The sequence below is a fragment of the Rhamphochromis sp. 'chilingali' genome, assembly GCF_963969265.1.
Source record: "Rhamphochromis sp. 'chilingali' genome assembly, chromosome: 1".
NCBI lineage: Eukaryota > Metazoa > Chordata > Actinopteri > Cichliformes > Cichlidae > Rhamphochromis > Rhamphochromis sp. 'chilingali'.
In genome coordinates, this window is record NC_137929.1 from 2,242,288 (window position 1) to 2,257,243 (window position 14,956).

A 14,956-nucleotide genomic window follows, 5' to 3' on the forward strand; every position below is an offset into this window, starting at 1 on the left:
TTCCATCTTGTATGTCCGTGGGAGGGTCAGGATGTTCATGGTTTGGATCACTGCTGATGTTTGGTTCAGAAGGACAATGTTCTCCTCTAATTGTGGCAATGTTGTGAAGAATCACACATGCCACAATAATGTCACATGCCCTTTCTGGGGTGACCCTGAGTCTTTGCAGGCACTGGAACCGGGCCTTAAGCATTCCGATAGTCATTTCAATTCTGGCTCTTGTCCTGCAATGAGCCAGATTATATCGCTGCTGTGGGCCCGGTTCAGGGTCAGGGTAAGGGGTAAGCAAATAGGGTAAACATGGATACCCCCTATCACCAAGCAAGTAGCCAGTGAACTCTCCTAAGACAGAAGGATACACTTCAGTTCAAATGTCCCTGAAGCAATTGGTCTTTATATATTTTAAAGTATTCTCAACTCACCATGTCCAAATTTTGTGCTCAGTGTACATTCACGGAATATTTGTGAGTCATGGACAGAGCCTGGCCACTTGGCTTCCACATTTGTGATAATGTTGGCAGCATCCTATATGATCTTCACAGTGCAGAGAACACAAATTAGCATCCATTACTATGATGAAATAATTTGTTAGTTTGAAATGCTACAGGGAACTATGTACCTGTACATTAATGCTGTGGAAAGACTTCCTGTTCACATAGTCTCCTTCATTTACTAAAGGAGCAATGACTGGAATGTGAGTGCCATCTATACAGCCAATCACGCCTGGGAACCCTGAAAATAAATGTAAAATTTAAGTAGTAGTCCAAGTATCACCACACCATAAATTAAGTTTTGGTCATCCTGATACCTGCAATTTTGTGGCATCCCTCTTTGATGAATCTTGTGGGTCTATGACCGGGGAACACCACAAACGAGTGCAGGAGACGTTTCAGTGCAACTGTAACATTCCTGACTGCCCGACAGACGGTAGCCTTGGAAACGTGCTCAGCGTCACCAATATTATACAGAAAGCTCCCGTTTGCAAAAAAACGAAGTGCAATACAAATAATATGTACAGAACTGAGAGCATGTCCGCGATGTGTCACATGCGTAATATATGGCCTGAGGATGTTATCCAAATAAATTATAGATTGTGCTGAGAAACGGTAACGTTCGCACAGAAAATCATCAGGAAATGATAAAATGTCCAAACGCGCTCTGATCACTCTCTCCCGGCGGAGAGCTCTGCGGAGAATTTGGGCTTCACGATCTACTGGCTCTTCAAGGAAGGGACACGCCATGTCTGACACTTCCTACAGTCAGGTTTCCGACAAAGGGGCGGAGACAGTCAGGGTTAGTTGTAGTAAACCTGCTAGGGGGCAGGTTAGCTTCACGGCGTGTGTCGTCATAGTGACTCACTCAGGCTTCAGCTGAACTCGCTTTGTGAAACCGAAAACCCAGAGTTTTCGTTAACTCAGGGTATACTTACTCAGTTTTTCCACTAAACCGGCTTCCTGAAACAGGGCCCAGGTGTACATGAAAGCAATCCTTTAAGGTTCTCAAAGGCATGTTGGCATTCATCAGACCAGGTAAATGGAACTGATGGACTGGTCAAGGCAGTCAATGGGGCAGCTACTGTTGAGAAGTTCTTACAGAACCGGCGGTAATATCCAGCCATCCCAAGAAAACGACGTAGCTCCCTTCTTGTAGATGGAACTGGAAAGGTTGAAATGGCATGGATCTTTGCATCCACTGGGCATACCTTTCCTCCGCCAACTTGTTGGCCTAGATAGAGGATGGTACCTTTACCAAACTCACACTTGGCCAGGTTCAAAGTCAGCGAGGCAGCTGAGAGGCGTTCAAACACAGCTGACAAAGTAGCAAGATGCTCTGCCCATTTACAGGAATACACAACTATGTCGTCTAGGTACACCCGGCAGTTTGGAACATCACCCAGTACTTTGTTCACAAGCCTCTGAAATGTAGCTGGCGCATTACATAACCCAAATGGCATGACTGTGTACTGGAGGAAACTGTCTGGAGTAACAAAAGCAGATATCTCTGACGCCCTTTTGGTTAAAGGAATCTGCCAGTAACCTTTCAACATATCCAGTTTAGTAATGAATGTGGCAGGTCCGATGTCATCAATGCAATCATCGATGAGGGGCAAGGGGTATGCGTCAGGAACTGTCACCGCATTCACTCTTCGGAAGTCCGTACAGAACCGTGGACTCCCATCAGCTTTAATGTCCAACAAACAAGGAGAACTCCAGGGGCTGCAACTGGGTATGGCAAGTCCATTCCTAATCAGATACTCTACTTCCTTTTTCATGGCCTCCCTTTTGATGGGATTGACCCTATATGCATGCTGTTTAACGGGTGCAGGATTTGTAAGAATAATGTCATGGGATATCAAACTCGTCTGGGTAGGAACATCCCCAAACATACACCGGAACGACACAATCAGGTTCTGGATATCTTTAGCCTGATCAAATGACAGGTGAGACAAATAATGGGGCAAATCTGACAGAATCTCACCATTACTTAGTCTCGTACCTTGTGACGCATCTTTGCGCCGGACCGCGTCCTCCTCACTGCTTTCATTGGCCATCTCTGAAGTTACGCATGCTACAGGAGAGCTAGATGTAGCTTTGGGTGGCGTGAGGGGATCATCCTCGCTCTCTCTCGTAAGATAATGTTTTATCATGTTAACATGGCAGATTCTGGTCTTGCGACGACGATCAGGTGTTTGAACAACATAATTGGTCTCGCTAAGTTTCTTTTCCACAACATATGGTCCCGAAAACTTTGTTCTTAGAGAATAGCCCAGGATTGGTCGCTGATTTGTTTTTGTTTTGTTTTTGAATGTCAGAAATGTATATTTGTGAATGTGGAGATGTTATATTGGTGTCACTGGTAAAAATAAATAATTGAAATGGGTATATATTTGTTTTTTGTTAAGTTGCCTAATAATTATGCACAGTAATAGTCACCTGCACACACAGATATCCCCCTAAAATAGCTCAAATTAAAAACAAACTAAAAACTACTTCCAAAAACATTCAGCTTTGATATTAATGAGTGTTTTGGGTTCATTGAGTACATGGTTGTTGTTCAATAATAAAATTATTCCTCAAAAATACAACTTGCCTAATAATTCTGCACTCCCTGTATGCAAAACAAATTATTGCGCTAGCTTACCCGGTTCCGGTTCTACAGGGATTTAAAGGGTTAACAATAACAATGTATTGAATAATGACTTTAAAAAATAATGTAAAATAGTGTGCAAATACTGATAACAGTGCAAGAGTTTGCAATATAAAAAATAAATGAAAAATGTAAACATCTATGTTTAGTGAACTTTGCAGTGTTGCTCTGTGGTGCAGCTATGACACCTAGCAAAGTTTACACACTTGTCGTGTCCAAATTCATGAGTTGCATCCTCCTGAGGCCGCATTTGTAGACCGATTACGTCACAGCGACGCGCCGAAGGCTGTCCAAATTCATATACTGCTCCGAATGCAGCCGACAAACGAGTCCTCCTTTTCCCCGAATTTGAAGGATGGGTCGGGTGTATCCTTCGTGGCCTACCATATCCCAGAATTCATAGCGCGGCCCAGCCAAACTCCAGTTTCCAACAATGGCGGCCGCTACTAAGTTTTAAAATTACTCCTACTAATCTTTCTGGGTCAGAAAATAAACTTTTAACATATTTTCAGGCGAGAAAGTAGTTGTGTAAACATCAAATATCAGCTCGGTTTATCAAGATATCGCATATTTGCAAAAGTGCTTCGACGTTTTCGGAGACGTCTGCTACCCACCAGCTCGACAGCCAGCCGGGAGCTCGAGGTTACTGATGCGGCCGAGAACGGCACAACTCCCGGCACATCATTTTCAGATCACCGCGGACTTTCGCTACTTGGGTTAAACGTAAGATATAAGTCACTTAGACAACCTAAAAATGTTATTGTTTGGCTTTTTTCAGTGTTTTGTTTGTTCGTGAGTAAATCGGTTTGGCTGAGATTAAAGTTATTAGATTAGATTAGATAAAATAAAAAATAAAATAAAATAAGATAAAATAAAACTGTGTAAAAACCAAGGTTTTTACACAGCTGACTAAACGTCAAACAGAAAACTGATTAAACAGAAGTATGAGACAGTTGAGAATTTACGCCAGTGTCCTGTTATACTTTAGATAGCAAGGATCAGACGGCTGAGTTTATTAAACTCCACCGAGACAGCGGTGACGCTAATCAGAAGGCTAGACCGTCCAATTTCACGGCCGTTTACTTCCGGCGTACCCGATCTTCTGAGGACCCGGCCCACGTAGACCGCGAAGGCCAGGTCCTCAGGAGGATGCAGCCCATGAATTTGGACACGACCACTGTGTCTACTTGATCCACGTCTGACTCCGCGAACCCATAATGTTTCCACACCACTGAAGTTTTTTTTTTTTTTTTACCTCTCTTTTCAACCAATGGCAGTCACTCTCCTCTCCAAATAACTTCTGCTTAGCTTTCCGAGCTTCCCTTGGGTCTTCTTAATTGTTGTGATGCGTGTTGGAAATGCAAAGAGGTGCGCTCAATTTGCCACACGGAGCAGCGCGAGAGTAAAGCACGGGGGAGGGGCTAATAATCGGCTCAGTCATTTTTAATGATCGTTGAAAGCCCAGATCGTAATCGTGATTAAAATTCGATTAATTGAGCAGCCTTAGTGTAGAGAATAACATCCTCCCTCCTACTCTTACTCAGGGTCTCATAACACTTATTCCAAAGCCAAACAAAGACTTACTTCTTATTGATAATTGGAGACCCATCTGTCTGCTCAATGATGACTATGAGATTATGGCTTTAGTACTTGCTAACAGAATGAAAGAGTTCTTGGACACAATTATCGATGAGACACAATCAGGCTTTATGAGAAACAGACACCTTTCTAAGAACATGAGACTGGTTTTAGATCTACTTGATTACTCTGATTTGGTATCTGACTATAGCTTCATTCTCTTCCTGGATTTTTAAAAGGCTTTTGATACAATTGAACATCAATTTATTTTCCACTCTTTGGAAAAATTTGGCATTTTTCTGTAAAGCTATCAAAACCTTGTACACGAATGGCAATAGCTCAATTAAAATGATTAAGACTCCACCCCGAGATTTGACCTGTTATACAAGGAATCAGCACAGCTGATAAGGAGCTCATCATCAGCCAGCTAGCTGATGACACCACACTCTTCTTGAAGAATGCAAATCAAATCCGTCCAGCCCTTAGTGTTATTAGTGATTTCTCTGAGGCATGTTAATACTTTTAGCTATTTTATATCCATAAATGTAAGTTTATTAATAAAACACCATATTTCTGCCTTTTTATAAGGATATGAATTGTACATACAATCAATTTCAGACTCAACCAACAAAAAGCCTCTCAGAACAATATTTATATTGTAACAGTTGCTATTGTAATGCAGTGTATCGGCACATGGCGGCGCCTCCTGTCTCACGACTGGTGTCACCCCCTTTTTGTTCTTCTTCGCACTCCTCCTGTAATGGATGCTCCCGTGTGTACGCGGACTAGTGTGCTCTTTAGTAATGTGTGGTAGAGGTAGCACTTTTATTTTTGATATTGTAAATAAATGAGTACTTTTTGGAAAGTCAGAAGCTGTTGCTCATTCGCTATCCACCTGCACACCTCCGCGGCTGGCTTCATCTCCACTGCACGTTACAACTGGCGCCCGAACTTTTTCCCCTTGGACTTCAGACGATTTTTGCATCCCGCCGAGGATTCTTCTCTTCTAGCACGTGAACTGTCTCGGAAATCCCCCCAGTTTTGCGGACGCTCGGACGTTTTCTCCAGCCATGGCCGCAGCCTCAGCTCAGGTGGGACCCGACTAATTTCTGGATACCGTGGTGTGCCGCTGCTCCGCTTGGGAGAAAGAAAAAGAGAGAAGCTGACTCCGCGACGCAAATGGACTCCGTGGATTTGTTATTTGTTGTTGGTTTCGTCTTCTAAGGATTAATTCTTCTGTGGAGAGCCTGGACATGAACATTTCTGCTGGCTTTTCATTCCCCTTTCCCTCTGCTGAGACTGACTGTAGCACATGTAAGTGATAGCTTGGCCGACTACAACCGTTGGTGCTGGTCTTCGGCTCAGTATAACGAAACGACTTAAAACTAATCTTGCATTGAGCTCTAGTGTTGCAGACATGCTATTGTAATAACATGGTTCTGATCACTCCAGTCTAATTTCAGTTGTTGGGCGAAATTTTATATGTGGTTTTTCTAAATTTAATCTTGAACGCATTTTTGCAGTTTTGTCTTTCTAGTCTGACCTAACTGACTCTTTTACTGCTATATCATTAACTGCTCTGTGCCCTGGAGCGGCTTAATTTTTTTGAAATCGCAATGGCACACTGCCCAGACGACTCTGACTCAGACATGGAACTTACCTCGTTACCTATGTGCCAGATAGTTGAAAATGTGACTCCTAGCCTTAGCCAACAAGTGGTGGAGTTAAGAACTGAGGTGAATAAGCTTAGTGATTGTTTACGTGACTCACTGAACATACAGCAGAGTTTACTAAGGCAGTGGGACCAACTCACAACGGGGAACTCTCCCCCTCCTGCAGTCCCACAGTCTCCTGTTTTCCCAATGGCCACATCGACACCTTATGTTCATGTGATGGACAAAACTGAACCCACCAACAGTACCAATCCGTTCCTGCCCAGCAACCCATTTCAACCTACAAATCCTTTCCTCCCATCTCACTCACTTGAACTCAGCAGCACTTCCAGAGTGATTGCGGCAGCTTTACATCACGCAAAGCTGGAGCCTCCTGTGTATGCTGGGGACGGAAAAGTGCAACCTGAGGACTGGTTAAATGCAGTTGGCACATACAAAGCCTCATTGAACCTAACTGATGGGCAATTGCTAAACGAACTGCCACACTTTCTTGCAAAAGAGCCCGGGAAATGGTTCAAGGCACTGAGCTCCCACATCACATCATGGGCTCAATTCTGTCAACTGTTTAAGACAGTTTTTCTGCCCTCCGACAACCAAGAACGCATCCTGAGAGGAATTTTGGATCGTGTTCAGGCTCAGGACGAGCCGCTCCCAACCTTTGTCGCCCACATGTTGAGTGAGTTTGACAAACTGAAGAGCCCCCCACCTGAAAAAGACAGAATTGACCTAATTAGTAAACATGCTCTCGAAAAATACAGAGTTGCCCTGTATGGCGCTAATGTCACTTCTGTAATGGACTTGCTGCTACGCGCTCATGAGCTTCACTCAGTGCTTGGACCACAAAGACCACAGCCTGCTTTATGTAGCAAAGACAACTATAAGCCTGAACCTTACTGCTTCAAATGCTCTCAGCCAGGTTTCACTACACGCACCTGCCCAAACTGTAACACCCAACCTCATTTGCCACAACGAGCCTCGAATACCGCTAGGCATGGCCCAGTCCAGCCATTGCCAGCACCTGGCCCCTCTGACCCTGGCCATGAAAAGGTGGAATTAAGCAGCACCACATCCCAGCCACAATACAGGCAGTCGGGAAACTACAGGGGGGGGGGGAGGACATTTTACAGAGGCCAACCTTCCCCCAGTTACTAACGGAGCCTCACACGCCCGATTCACTACAGGGTGGACACAGTCTTGGACACTTGGAAGACAATTTTTCACAAGTCCACTGGAATACCCCACTAAGAACGAAAGTGAACTTCAATGCTTCATCTGTGGAGTCTACCCTCGACACGGGTGCTTCCCTCTCGGCTGTACGAACAGATCTCATTCAAGTAAATGACTCTTACCCTAGAAACACAAGTGAGTGGAATGGTCCTGCAGTTAACCTCGCCAATAATGCTCCCTGTATCTCTGTTGGTGTTATTTGGCTCAATATTGGATTCATGAACAAGAACTCTTACCAGCGTTTTGCCATAATACCGTATTTTCACAACCATAAGGCGCAATTAAAAGTCTTAGATTTTCTTCAAAAACTACGGCGCGCCCTATAGCGCAGTGCGCCCTTTGTGTTGTAAGGAGGACGTAGTAGAGAACACCATGAGAACGCTAAAGGGTGAAGTGTGTGCGTTGACTTTATTGCACATACCTGTATAAAAGAACAGGTATGTGCGTTATGCAGGACACCGTTGTTTTAACAACCCTGAAAATGGCAAAGAGACACGCTTACGAAGCACAGTTTAAACTGAAGGCCATCAGCTACGCGGAGGAACATGGAGATCGAGCAGCGGCGAGAGAATTAAAGATTAATGAATCGATGGTTCGCAAATGGAGGAAGCTGGAAAACAAGCTCCGACAGGTCAAGAATACGCAGCTGAGTTTCCGCGGACATAAGGCGATCATCGAGCAAAGAACGAGCGGGAGAAGCGTTTCGACGGTCACCATTCGGCTAAAAGCAGTTTCACTTTCACTTTTTATGAAACGGTGCCATTTTTCCATCCGGACCAGGACTACGGTAGCGCAGCAACTTCCAGCGGATTATAAGGAAAAGCTGGCCATCTTCCGCTCCTACTGCAGCAAACACATCGGCGACAAACACATCCAGCGATGGATGACCGATGGAGACCACAGTTTAACCAAGAGTGGAAGGCAGCGCCGGGCAAGTTACGCCACAATTTGCCAATGGATTGTAGATGCTTGGGCTAACATGTCTGCTGGCACTGTTGTTCGAGCTTTCGCAAAAGCCGGCATCATTTCCGAGGAGCCGCACGGCACGGAAAGTGACTCTGACAGTGAAGAAAGTGAACCTGGCATGTTTGATGGAGATTTAGCGCAGCTGTTCAATTCAGACACAGAGGATGAGGACTTCGATGGGTTTGATTGATGATAAAAATGTGAGTACCAAACTTTGTTTTGCTCCTGCTTTATTTTTAAATACGCACACTTGTATGCTTGTGTGTTGTTGATGATGACGATTACTGGTAATAAAAATGTGAGTAAGGTACCGAACTCAGGTTTGCTCCCGCTTTATTTTTAAATACGCATACGGTACTTGTATGCGCCCTATGATCCAGTGCGCCTTATGTGTGTGTTAAATACAGTAATGGCACACATAACTGAGACTGCGCCTTTTAGCACAGTGCGTCTTATGGTCGTGAAAATACGGTACCAGATTTGTCCTCTCCTTTCATTCTGGGAATGGATTTTATGGCAAGAGCTTCTGTTTCTATTCACATTCCCACTAGACGAGTCTACATTGAGGACATCCCCTGCCCACTCGCAGACAATGAAGAGGACCTTCAAAATGATTACTCGCATTCACCTGGAACACTGATGTCTTTGGACTTGGTTCGCTCAGACTTAACAGCCAAACTGTCTGAAGCAAGTCTCTCAGAGAACAACAAGGATGCTTTACTAAATCTGCTCAGCAAGTTTAGCTCCTTGTTTGATGGTCAACTTGGTCGAACGGCTCTCACTGAGCACGCCATAGAGACTGGCAATGCAACACCTGTCAAACTCCCACCCTATCGCACGTCACCTGCTAAGAAACGTGTGATTGAAGAACAAGTGCAATAAATGTTGAAGGACAACATCAATGAACCTTCCACAAGCCCTTGGGCAGCTCCTGTAGTCATTGTAAATAGAGCGGCCACGGAACCAAGGTTTTGTGTGGACTTTTTGTGTGGACTGCCTCGTGTAGATGAGTCTTTGGACTTTCTGGCAAGAGGAAAGTTTGTCTCGACATTGGACTTAGCGCGAGGCTATTGGCAGGTTGCTGTAGCAGAGGACTCGAAGCCTAAAACTGCCTTCATCTCTCACTGCGGTCTCTTCCAGTTTCGGGTGCTGCCCTTTCGGCTCTGCAACGCACCTGCAACTTTTCAGAGACTCATGAACTCTGTGCTTGCTGGCCTCATTTACAAAACGTGCGCAGTCTACCTGGATGACATTGTTATCGCCTCACCTACCTTTGAACAGCACTTAGTGGATCTTGAGGAGGTGCTGGGCAGACTCCAGGCTGCTGGCTTGTCATTGAAGCTCAAAAAGTGCCAATTCTGCCTCGATGAATTCACCTTTCTCGGGTACTGCATCACATCATCAGGTGTTAAGCCCGATCCGGACAAAGTAAAGGCGGTTAAGGAGTTTGATACCCAACCTCAGTGAAACACGTCCGTCAGTTCCTTGGCTTGACTGGCTATTATCGACGCTTCATTCAGAATTATGCCCGCCATGCCGAACCTCTTCACGCCATCACCAGAAAGGACAATGCTTTCCACTGGGACGACAGCTGTCGAAGGGCCATGGACAATTTGAAGGATCATGTCACATCAGCCCTGATCCTGTCATTTCCAGACTTCAACCGTCCCTTTTCCATTCACGCCGATGCATGTGACATTGGTCTTGGGGCAGTGTTGATGCAAAAGGATGACAAGGGTCGTGAGTACGTTGTGGCTTTTGCTAGTCGCTCCCTTCACAAAGCTGAACTCCCCTACTGCACTTCAGAGAAGGAGTGCCTCGCTGTGATATGGGCTCTGGAACACTTCCGCCCATATGTTGAAGGTGTTCATGTTACTATCTTCACTGACCACAACAGTCTCAGGTGGCTCATGTCTCGTCAAAACCCAACGGGCCGACTTGCCCGCTGGTCACTTCGTTTGCAGGACTTTGATTTCACAATAGTGCACAAACCTGGTGCACAGAACAAAGTTCCCGACGCACTGTCACGCAACCCTTTGCCTCTGACCTGTGACAGGCCGACTGATCTTTTACCAGATCATGCTGTTATGGGCAGCCTGGACATTCGTACTCTGCCCCCCGTCATTCTGGCTGACCGTTCACAATTCAGACAGCTGCAGTTAGACGATCATGTCACAGGTCCACTCCTCAGAGACATTGAAGCAGACTCTGAACAGCTCGGACAATGCCACCTTGTTACAGTATGTTGTGTATGACTCTCTTTTGTATCACAGAGAACCCAAGTCCACATGTGCTTTGCACCCTTTGAAAGAGCTGAAACTGTTTGCCCCTACTTCCATGAGAGGCACCTTGCTGGACTATTACCATGACCACCCCACAGCAGGTCACTTGGGTGTTTCTAAGACATTGGCTAGACTGCGTTTTAGGTTTTTCTGGCCCAAAATGGCAGCTGATGTGAAACGCTATGTGATTTCATGCTCAGTGTGCCAACTCACCAAGCCAAGTCAGAAAAAAGCAGCCGGTCTTATGGTTCCCATTGTCCCCCAGAAACCCTGGGAGTATGTGGGTGTGGATTTTGTTGGGCCACTTCCCCGCACCCCCACTGGTAATGCTTATTTGATCGTGTTTGTTGACTATTTGACTAAATGGGTTGAAGCCAGTGCTGTCAAAGAAGCTACATCTCAGGTAGCAGCTGGTAAATTCGTCACTGACATTTTTGCTAGGCATGGTACACCCACTTACCTCATTTCTGACAGAGGGTCTCCTTTTGTGAGTGAGCTTTTTGAACATGTTGTTTCTGCCTTAGGCTCAGTGCACAGACTCACTACGGCATATCACCCTCAGACAAATGCTACTGAACGCGTCAACCGGACTCTGAAAACTGCAATCCGCGCTTATGTAGGTGATAAGCACACATCATGGGACAAGTTTCTCCCTCAGATTTGCTTTGCTCTGCGCACCGCCCCCCATGACAGTACAGGTATGACTCCTGCCATGATGCTTTATGGTCGTGAGTTAGACACCCCGCTAGACCTTATCACTCAGCCTTCTACAGCAGGTGTTGATGAACCGGGTGTGCCTTACCCTGAGACTCTGAGAGCCTCCCTGCAGGAAGCTCACGACCACGCCAAAGCAGCTTTGGACTATAGCCATGACAGACAAAAACATTACTATGACTTGAGACATCGACATGCCACGTTTCGTGTTGGTGACCTTGTGAGAGTTAAGACGCACCCCAGGTCAGACGCTCAGTCTAACTTTACTGCTAAACTTGTACCACTGTTTCAGGGACCATTGTGTGTATCTCAGAGACTCAGTGATATTAATTACAGGCTCACTTGGGTGGACTCCGGTGTGGATGCAGGTGTTTATCATGTTGTGAACATGCAACCGTTCCATACCTGGGACTCTCTCACTTGCCCCATAGTTACGTCTGGCTGGAGCAACAAAAGATGGACTAATGATTTTCACACAACCAGGCTTGATCTGAAGTGAAATGTTCTGGTTAAACCTGTTTGACGCTGTCTTGTTGCATTGCTACTTTGAGTCATGAAATGTAGATGTTTCTGTTTGCTCTACTTAATCCAGTTTTATGGCTCTTTCGTGCGTTAAGGTTCATTCTTGGCATTTACTTAGAAAAAAAAAAAGAACAAAAAAAAAGTGAAAAAAAACTAAGAAAACTGATTTTCCACTGTACATATTCGTCTTATTTTCACCAATTTCATTTTTAAATGGTCTTTTGCCCTGTGTGTGTGCACCAATCTTAGCTGTAACCTATATGTATAGGGTACTGTTAGGTGTGGTGTGTGCTTTTTCAGCTGTGTACGGCTGAGGACAGCCTTTTTCTCACCGGGGGGGGGGGGGACTATGTAACAGTTGCTATTGTAATGCAGTGTATCACCACATGGCGGCGCCTCCTGTCTCACGACTGGTGTCACCCCCTTTTTGTTCTTCTTCGCACTCCTCCTGTAATGGATGCTCCCGTGTGTACGCGGACTAGTGTGCTCTTTAGTAATGTGTGGTAGAGGTAGCACTTTTATTTTTGATATTGTAAATAAATGAGTACTTTTTGGAAAGTCAGAAGCTGTTGCTCATTCGCTATCCACCTGCACACCTCCGCGGCTGGCTTCATCTCCACTGCACGTTACAATATGTTGATTTTTTTCGCCTACTCATATCATCATTTTTTTACTCCTGGTTCTGTATGTTCATGTTCTGTTCTTTTGTAAACTTCATCTGTTTGTATGTTGTATACTCATTGTGTTTCAATAAAGTTCGATTTAAAAAAAGGTACGTTCTAAACGAAGCTTCAGACGTCACTGATCACGTGACTCTGGCCAAACGAATCAAGCCTCGACACGGTGCTTCTGAAGCAGCGCGTTGATCTTTCTGACACACGCACCGGAGCGTCAGCTTCAAGTGGACCATCACTACGTCTCACATCTAAAGGTGTCAAGGTAACTTTGAACTGAGTTCAGTCAATCTGGAGTTTTTCCAAGTTTTCTGTTGCTCTCTGTGAGAGAAGAGCATTAAAGGCGGGGCTCTCCAGAGTCCACCAGAGTCCCACCCCCATTCTCTGCGGCCTGCTGGAGCGGGAGGGCTAGTAGGAGGAGTTGGCCGTCCGACTGCGGTCTGGGGTGTGGGGCCTCCCTGCTGCTGCGGAGTCGGGGTGGTCTGCCTCTCCCCACCGCAGGGAAAAGGGTAACACCACCTGGGTCTGGGTGCAATTCCCCCCTCCAGGGGCAAGGGTACCTAGACCCGGTTTGTAGAGTACGCTTGGGGAGTGTGATTGTGTGTACAGCGTCTCTTTATGTCTGTCTCCACGTTGGTTGAGTGTGGAGTGAGTGCATATGAGAGCATGAGGGTGGGAATGGATGTTTGTGTCTGTGTGTGCCCGTATGTCTGTGTCTATATGTCAGGTTGGGTATCAGACGCCACCTCTCTGGGGACACCTCAGGCCCTCCAAGGTTTGGAGGCCTATCTCCACCCACCACCACTTCCCCTGCCGGTGGCGGACTCCCTCAGGTGTCGGTGTGTTGGTGGTTCTTTGTGTCTGGGGGTGGGCGTCCGGGTACACACCGGCTCACTCCTTGGCGGCCGCTTGTCGGGGCCTGGGGCCTGGGGCTCGCTCGGGCCCCTTTGGAGGTGGGGTGCCCCCGGCCTCTCGGCCTGGGGCTCGGTCACTCAGGCACAGCTGGGGGCCGGCGGAGCTCACGGGCGCGTCACTGCAACTCCCCCTGACTTCTGCTCCGCGACTGCTGGGCGAGCCCTCATCTGGGACTCTCCTCAGCTCTTACTGGAACAGTGGCGCGGCTGCCCCTCTGTTGGTCTTCCATGGTCTCTTGTGTTCTGGGGGCCTCTGGATGTCTGGAGTTTTGATCTCCTCCATACCTGCTTCACACCCTGGAGGACGGGGCTGTGGCCCCCCCACACTCCCTAGCAGATCATTACATGGAGAAACCTTTGGAATGCAAGCATGCTGATCCACACAGGTATGCACACATGGGTATTCACAGACGCGGACTAAAGCTTTCTTGGCTGCTGCCTCAAAGCACACTGTGCGCTGTCTATCTTGCGTGCTGCACAATATCGTTTATTATTTAGTAAATATTGATATCTATGACTAGCTAGTTTATTGTGATGGTGCTTTGTTTTCTCTATTATTATGTTGCTCTTTGTTGTTTGCTGTCTCCTCTGTTTGTTTTTTTTGTTTGTTTTTTTTTTTCTCCATACAGGTGACCCAGGAGTTCTTTTTTTTTTTCTCTCTCTCTTCCCCCCCCTTCTCACCGTCTCTTCTCCCCTTTGGTTTTCTTTCTTTCTCTCCCCCTCTTTCTCTCATTCATTCCCCCTGTCCTATTTATTAAAAAAAAAAAAAAAAAAAAAAAAAAAATGACAAAGGATGAACTGAAGCTCTGCCATCACGTAATGTCGCATACTGCTGTTTCTGATGTCATTTTAGAAAAAAAATAAAAAAAATAAATAAAAAAAATAAAATTATCGGTCGTACCCATGCTTCCCCGACGTCATGCCAGCGCATATTGGGAAATTCGTAGGCACCGATCGGTTTTCTATCAGGCATTTGCTGGGAGTAAGGGCGCCCTCCGTTTGCGAGGTGCGCCTGCTGCTGGCGGCACAGGGAGGAGAGGGCAGGGCAGCGGGGAGTCTCTGGCTGGCTGGAGTGGCATCTAATAACCAACTTGCAAAACAAAATAAAAACAACACAACAAACAGATATTATGATACAGACTTATAATCTGCACCGATGTTTTTTCTAAATTCTATAAAGTGAGTGCGAGAGCCCTCGGTGCGCCTGCGCGCTGCTGAAGTCAAAGTAAACTTTATTGTCATCTCCGCTACAGACAGTC

The 14,956-nt window shown here is 46.0% G+C and overlaps 1 protein-coding gene across 5 annotated transcripts in view; it reads left to right on the top strand.

Annotated features, from left to right (window-relative positions):
• LOC308397476 (uncharacterized protein) overlaps window positions 1-14,956 on the top strand; it is a 41,880-nt gene that overhangs the window by 14,761 nt on the left and 12,163 nt on the right. For 2 of the 5 annotated variants that reach the window (XM_080883399.1, XM_080883397.1), the window contains exon 1: window positions 13,943-14,083. The exons of 2 other annotated variants lie outside the window; for them this stretch is intronic. The gene's annotated coding sequence lies outside the window, so the exon portion shown is untranslated. Of the gene's footprint in view, window positions 1-12,931; window positions 13,049-13,942; window positions 14,084-14,956 lie in introns of those variants that run through there. One more of the 5 variants, XM_080883400.1, reaches the window with a different exon arrangement.